Consider the following 7,926-nt stretch of genomic DNA (forward strand, 5'->3'; position numbering starts at 1 on the left):
GCAGGCTGAAAGGAGCCATTTTGTCTTCCTGCCATGGAGAGCAGGAGGGCCCCCTGACTCCCCAGTTGCCAGATTATATGTGTCTGTCTTTTCATTATGCGCTCACCACCATATCAGGTCTTTCTCACTCACTGTGCTGGACAGGGCAGTAAGCCATCTGAAATCACCTATAAACTGAAGTGAACAGATGTGTAGATCCTTGGCTTTCTGCTAACATTGTCTCTAAAATGTATCAACACTGAAATCTGTCACTTCTCACACCCTACTGCTTCCATCCTAGAACCATCCTCTCCTCTGTAGTAACAGGCTAGCCTTCCAGGTGGGCTCCCTGTCCTGCTGTCTATTACCCACCTAACAGGACAAGATCCTTTTTCTTTTCTTCTTTAATGAATGGCATCTTCCTTTTTATTTGTTTATTTGGCCCCACCGGGTCTTCTTTACCACTTGTGGAATCTTGAACAGCAGGAGGGCTTCTCTGTAGCTATGACTGCAGGCTCAGTAGTTGCAGCCTATGGGCTTAGTTGCTCCCAGCCATGTGGGATCTTAGTTTCCTGACCAGGGAGTTTCCTGCGTTGGAGGGCAGATTTTTAACTACTGGACTGCCAGGGAATGATCTTTTAAATTGACATTTTAAAAGACGACATGATCTTTTAAGCTGTGAATTAGAGCATGTCCTCGCCACCACACCCCGAAGAACACTGCAGTGTCTACCCTTCTTAGAATGAACTCCCCGCCCCTCATCACTGCCAACAAGCCCCTCATGACAGGGCCCCTCTGGCCACCCTAGCCTCAGTCCACCACTCTCAGCCCAGCTCCTTTGTCTACGCACATGGGCCTCTAACACTGCTCGGTCCTGCCCAGGGTTCCTGGCCCTGCTGTGACTCCCCAAATGCACCCCTTCTCCAGAAACTCACTTGGTTGGTTCCCCCTTCCATTCAGGTCTCTGGTCCAGTGGCCCAAGGTCAAAGCCTCAGAAACGCAGTGTCTAACAAACCCTGAATTATTGCCCCTGCTATCACCACTGCCAAGCTTCTAGCCCAGCCATAATTTTCTCCAGAGCAGTTATCAGTGATATCAGAATATTTGTTTTTGTCATCTGTATCATTGAAATATAGATTCTTTAAAATAAGAACTTTGGGGCTTCTGTGATGATCCAGCAGATAAGAATCCATTTGCCAATGCAGAGGACATGGGTTTCATCCTTGGTCCGGGAAGATTGCTCAGGCAATGCAGCAACTTAGCCGAGTGCCACAAGCACTGAGCCCGAGTGCTGCAACTACTGACCAGTGCACCGAGAGCCTGTGTTCGCAACAAGAGAACTCCTACTTGCTGCTGCTAGAGAAAGTCTGCTCACAGCAACAAAGACCCAGTTCAGTTCAGTTCAGTTGCTAAGTCGAGTCCGACTCTTTGCGACCCCATGGACTGCAACACGCCAGGCCTCCCTGTCCATCACCAACTCCCGGAGTTTACTCAAACTCATGTCCACTGAGTCAGCCATCCAACCGTCTCATCCTCTGTCATCCCCTTCTCCTCCTGTCCTCAATCTTTCCCAGCATCGAGGTCTTTTCAAATGAGTCAGCTCTTCACATCAGGTGGCCAAAGTATTGGAGTTTCAGCTTCAACATCAGTCCCTCCAATGAACACCCAGGACTGATCTCCTTTAGGATGGACTGGCTGGATCTCCTTGCAGTCCAAGGGACTCTCAAGAGTCTTCTCCAACACCACAGTTCAAAAGCATCAATTCTTCAGCACTTAGCTTTCTTCACAGTCCAACTCTCACATCCATACATGACTACTGGTAAAACCATAGCCTTGACTAGACGTATCTTTGTTGACAAAGTAATGTCTCTGCTTTTTAATATGCTGTCTAGGTTGGTCATAACTTTTCTTCCAAGGAATAAGCATCTTTTAATCTCATGGCTGTAGTCACCATCTGCAGAGATTTTGGAGCCCAAAAGAATGAAGTCAGCCACTGTTTCCACTGTTTCCCCATCTATTTGGCATGAAGTGACGGGCCGGATGCCATGATCTTAGTTTTCTGAACGTTGAGCTTTAAGCCAACTTTTTCACTCTCTTCTATCACTTTCATCAAGAGGTTCTTTTGTTTTTCTTCACTTTCTGCCATAATGGTGGTGTCATCTGCATATCTGAGGTTATTGATATTCCTCCCAACAATCTTGTTTCCAGCTTGTGCTTCATCCAGCCCAGCATTTCTCATGATGTACTCTGCATATAAGTTAAATAAGCAGGGTGACAATATACAGCCTTGAGGTACTCCATTTCCTATTTAGAACTAGTCTGTTGTTCTAACTGTTCAGTTCTAACTGTTGCTTCCTGACCTGCATACAGATTTCTCAAGAGGCAGATCAGGTGGTCTTGTATTCCCATCTCTTTCAGAATTTTCCAGTTTATTGTGATCTACACAGTCAAAGGCTTTGGCATAGTCAATAAAGCAGAAATAGATGTTTTTCTGGAACTCTCTTGCTTTTTCGATGATCCAGTGGATGTTGGCAATTTGATCTCTGGTTTCTCTGCCTTTTCTAAAACCAGCTTGAACATCTGAAGCTCATGGTTCATATATTGCTGAAGCCTGGCTTGGAGAATTTTGAGCATTACTTTGCTAGCATGTGAGATGAGTGCAATTGTGCAGTAGTTTGAGCATTCTTTGGCATTGCCTTTCTTTGGGATTGGAATGAAAACTGACCTTTTCCCATCCTGTGACCTCTGCTGAGTTTTCCAAATTTGCTGTCATATTGAGTTCAGCACTTTCACAGCATAATCTTTCAGGATTTGAAATAGCTCAACTGGAATTCCATCACCTCCACTAGCTTTGTTTGAAGTGATGCTTCCTAAGGCCCCCTTGACTTCACATTCCAGGATGTCTGGCTCTAGGTGAGTGATCACACCATCAAGATTATCTGGGTCGTGAAGATCTTTTTGTACAGTTTAACTGTGTATTCTTGCCACCTCTTCTTAATATCTTCTGCTTCTGTTAGGGCCATACCATTTCTGTCCTTTATTGAACCCATCTTTGCATGAAATGTTCCCTTGGTATCTCTAATTTTCTAGAAGAGATCTCTAGTCTTTCCCATTCTATTATTTTCCTCTATTTCTTTGCACTGATCACTGAAGAAGGCTTCTTTCTTTTTTTTTTTTTTTTTTTTTTTTTTGAGGAAGGCTTTCTTGTCTCTCCTTGCTATTCTTTGGAACTCTGCATTCAAATGGGTATATCTTTCCTTTTCTCCTTTGCTTTTTGCTTCTCTTCTTTTCACAGCTATTTGTAAGGTTTCCTCAGGCAGCCATTTTGTTTTTTTGCATTTCTTTTGCTTGGAGATGGTCTTAATCCCTGTCTCCTGTACAATGTCACAAACCTCCATTTGCTTTAGGTCATACCTGAATGGTCTAGTGATTTTCCCCACTTTCTTCAATTTAAGTCTGAATTTGGCAATAAGGAGTTCATGATCTGAGCCACAGTCAGCTCCCGGTCTTGTTTTTGCTGACTATATAGAGTTTCTCCATCTTTGCTTGCAAAATCTGATTTTGGTGTTGACCATTGGGTAATGTCCATGTGTAGAGTCTTCTCTTGTGTTGTTGGACCCAGCACAACCATAAATGAATATGTGCTGGGCTTAGTTGCTCAATTGTGTCCCCCCTTTTTGACCCCTTGTACTGTAGCCAGCTAGGCTCCTCTGTCCATGGGGATTCTCCAGACAAGAATACTAGAGTGGATTGCCACGCCTTCCTCTGGGGGATCTTCCCAACCCAGGGATCAAACCCAGGTTTCCTGCATTGCTCTTAATATAGGCATATATAGTAGCCTGCCTCAGGGAACCCTGTCTCTCCTCCTCCTGACCCTTAGACTAAAGTGCCTTTGTTTACATCACAGGGAGATAACCTGAGCGTCCCCACCTGTGAGGGACTGTGACATTCTTGGGTTTTTTGTGTGGGAAATGACACCACTTGTCTGGTGCTTACCAGAGTGGCTCAGAAGTTCATGTGGGTCAGGAGGCGGGGTAGGGGGGCAGGAATCATGGAGAGCTGTGGCATCTTTGTTTATTGATATGGCAGGAGATAGTCCATTTCATACCACCTCTGAAATGCCTGTAAGGAAGCAAAACTAACAACCACACCCTCCCTGAGTCTTGTCATTCTAAGAGATATTTGCAAGAATTAAGTAGTCTTTTTACTCTGTTTCCTCACAGCACCCCCATCTCTGATCCATAAAAGAACCTGGCATCCTGGTTTCATCAAGATGGTTATTTAGAGACATTAGTCTGCCATCTTCTTTGTCAGTCGGCTCTCCAAATAAAGTTGGATTCCTTGCCCTAACACCTTGTCTCTTGGATTTATTGGCCTATTGTGTGATGAGCAGAGAGAGCTTGGACTTGGTTACAGTAATACACACTGGACAATGTAGGGTAGGTTCAAGCCAAACAGTACAGTAAGAAAGATTTGAGACAGGCCAAGAGGGGCGGGCTGACCAGGGAAGTGTAAACTTTTGGTAAAGGTAAAATTCAGAAAGAGAAGGAAAATATAGGGCATGGGAGAGATGCCTCAGAGAAGGAAAAGCTGAGCAAGTTGGAATAATACAGGGCAAAACAGGGCATGCCATGCCTGGTATGTCAGGGTGAGCTAACATGACATGTGGGGTACAGCAGAGAAGACTGAAAAAGAAAAATCTGAAACTGCTGAGAAGAATAGAGTAGAAAAACACACTCTAAAGGTAAGTGTCAAGTGGGTTACAGCAGGGCACAACCATACCTGAGAGAGAAAGGCTAAATAAATACAGAAATGACGAGACACAGAAAGCTTGGCTAAGGTGCCATGGAGCTGGAAGGGTAATGAATGAAACCTGAGTCTGTAAAGAAAAGTTGATCCCATGATGAAACTAAGAAGAATCTGTTCCCATTAACTCATTAACAAGAATTATATGGAGTATAGTTGTGATTGGTGTGGGTTTTCAATATTTGTATCATGTATTAAGCAGGTCCCAATATTGATCATCCGAAATCCTCAGCGTCCTACATCAAGGTGTTCATAAACACATTACCAATCACAGAATTCTATTCTGCCACTGGTCCATAAACCTGCACAGTTTTTTAAATTATTTAAAAAAAAAAAAAGGAACCTTGACTATTTGTCACCACTTGTATCTCTTGAATCTAGAACAGTCCCAGTACATAGTAGGGGTTCAATAAATATGGGTTGACTGCAAGCTGGCACAGTGCTTTCAAAAAGCAAGTTGAAAACATGTAGGCTGCCAGTGTGCTCAATCACTTCAGTTTTGTCTGACTCTTTTTGACCCTATTGACTGTTGCCTGCCAGGCTTCTCTGTCCAAGGGATTCTCCAGGCAAGAACACTGGAGTGTGTTGCCACACCCTCCTCCAGGGGATCTTCCTGATCCAGGATTGAACCTGCATCTCCTATGTCTCCTGCATTGCAGGTAGATTCTTTACTCACTGACCCACCTGGGAAGCCCTGAAAAGATGTATGACAAGCCTTAAAAATAATGATGCAAAACTTTCCTGGTGATCCAGCGGTTAAGATTCCACCTTGTAATCCAGGAGACCCCGGTTCAGTCCCTGGCCCAGGAAGAGGATCCCACATGCTGGCACAGTTAAGCCAGTGCACCACAACTATGAGCCTTAGAACTCTTGGACCAACCCACACCTAAAGAGTCAGTGGGCCACAACAAAAGATCCTGCCACAGCTGAGACCTGATGCAGCCAAAAAGAAAAAAATGTTCATGCTCTTTGACCCAGTGATTTTTATTCAAGAAATCCATCATTTTAAAATAAAATACAGAATAATGTTTAGGTATGCAAATTTTATTTTTAAATAATTTTGGCCTTGCCAGGTGGCTTAGCAGTATCTCAGTTCCCCAACCAGGGATTGAACCTGGGCCTCTGAAGTGAAAGCTTTGAATCCCAACTAGACCACAGAGGAACACCCTCAGGACAAGAATATTAATCAAGGAATTCCATGGTGGTCCAGTGGTTAAGACTAAGCACTCTCACTGCTGTGTCCTGAGTTCAGTCCCCCGGTTGGGGAACTGAGATCCTGCAAGGCATGAGGGCAACCAAAACAAAAAATAAAATTAAAAAAAGAATATTAATCAAACTTTATTTGTAAAGGTAGAAAAAAGATACAGAAGAGTGGGTATATATTTTTTAATAGTATACAGCTAGTAAGAGCAGTTTTTAAGGGGAGTTTATAATATATAAAGTTATTTATTGATTATAATGAAGTTTTCAAAAACAAGATTGAAAATAATTCATAATGAAAAAAAAATTCATAATGTATAACTACAGCTATGTGGTCCTGTATAGACATGCAAATTCATGGGAAGCAGTTTGTGCAATTGAGCGTAGCTAAGAAGTGATGATCTGCCAAAGAGCTCACCATGTCCCTCCCCGTGGAGACATTAGATGGTTTCGCATCTTTCTGCTTTTATATATTTTTATATATTGCTTGTGATTGCACAAGGTTTACTTTTTAAATATAATTATTCAGTTAGTTAGCCATTTATTTTTGTCTCTGCTGGGTCTTCATTGCTCAACGGGCTTTCTCTAGTTGCAGCGAGCTGGGGCTTCTCTCTCCCTTGGTGCCCGGGCTTCCCGTGGTGGCTTCCCTTATTGCGGAGCACGGGCTCTAGGGCAAGCAGGCTTCGGTGGTTGTGGCACAGGTGCTCAGTCATTTCGGCTCCTGGGCTCTAGAGCACAGGCTCAAGAGTTGCGGTGAATGGGCTTAGTTGCTCCCAGGCATGTGGGATCTTCCTGGGTTAGAGACCAAACCCCTGTCTCCTGCATCAGCAGGCAGATTCTTTACCACTGAGCCACTAAGGAAGCCCCTGGCTTTTTAATGGGATAAAATACATATTATGATGCATTAATACATGCAAAATGAAGTTTTAATGAAAAAATTCAAGTCTCCTTTCCCAACTCACCTTGAGACATCTCTCCTCCAACATCATGGGGCAGAAATCCCTACTGATGGTCCTCCAGGGGAAAGAATTGAACTCTTTCTCCACAATCGTTGATCCATTCTTAGATTTGGGAGTCAGCTGAGCAATGAAGGCAACACTAAGAATGCCATCTATTATTGGGCTTCCCTGGTGGCTCAGATGGTAAAGAATCTGCCTACAATGCAGGAGACCTGGGTTCGATCTCTGTGTCAGGACGATCCTCTGGAGAAGGAAATGACACAAACCACTCCAGTATTCTTGCCTGAAGAATTCTATGGTCAGAGGAGCCTGGGGGGCTATAGTGCATGGGGTCCCAAAGTGTTGGACATGACTGAGAGACTTTCACTCACTCATAAGATCTTGCCATCAATTATTGGTTACTGATTATTACATAATTTTAATCTCACCACACCTGAGGGAGTAGAATGGATTCTTTCATTTTCACAGCTTGAGAATCTGAGTCCCTGTTACACTAAATGTGTAGCCTAGATTCCCAGAAAATGTTGGCCTTGAAACTTGATGACTCTGGACTTCCTGGGAAGCCCACCTAGGCACCACCTGGGTGACAGATGAGTGAGTCGTTCAGCCATGGAGTGTGGGTCCTAGCGTTCTTGGAGGTGTCTACAGTTTTTCACCTGAAGACTCCTGCACATACTAAAACTATGTTTTCTCTCCCTTCCAGGTCAAGTGTGCTTTTCTTTAAAAATGCAAAGATAACTTCCCTAATATGAAGGCCAACCCACGTCCCCATACTCCCACCTCACCCCATGACTCATCCCAATTGGTAATCTAATTTCAGTGAAATTACCCTTAGGGTTGTAGTTGAACATGTGGATCCAGGACAGAAGTTATTTGGGGATTTGGACTTGGCTGATCTGGAAGGTAGTCCTGAAAGCTGATGTTTTACTAGATGGACTTTGGGAAGGGGAAGACAGGTGAGAAGATTCCAAAAGTCAACCTT

This window comes from Muntiacus reevesi, chromosome 20, assembly GCF_963930625.1.
Source record: "Muntiacus reevesi chromosome 20, mMunRee1.1, whole genome shotgun sequence".
NCBI classification, from domain to species: domain Eukaryota; kingdom Metazoa; phylum Chordata; class Mammalia; order Artiodactyla; family Cervidae; genus Muntiacus; species Muntiacus reevesi.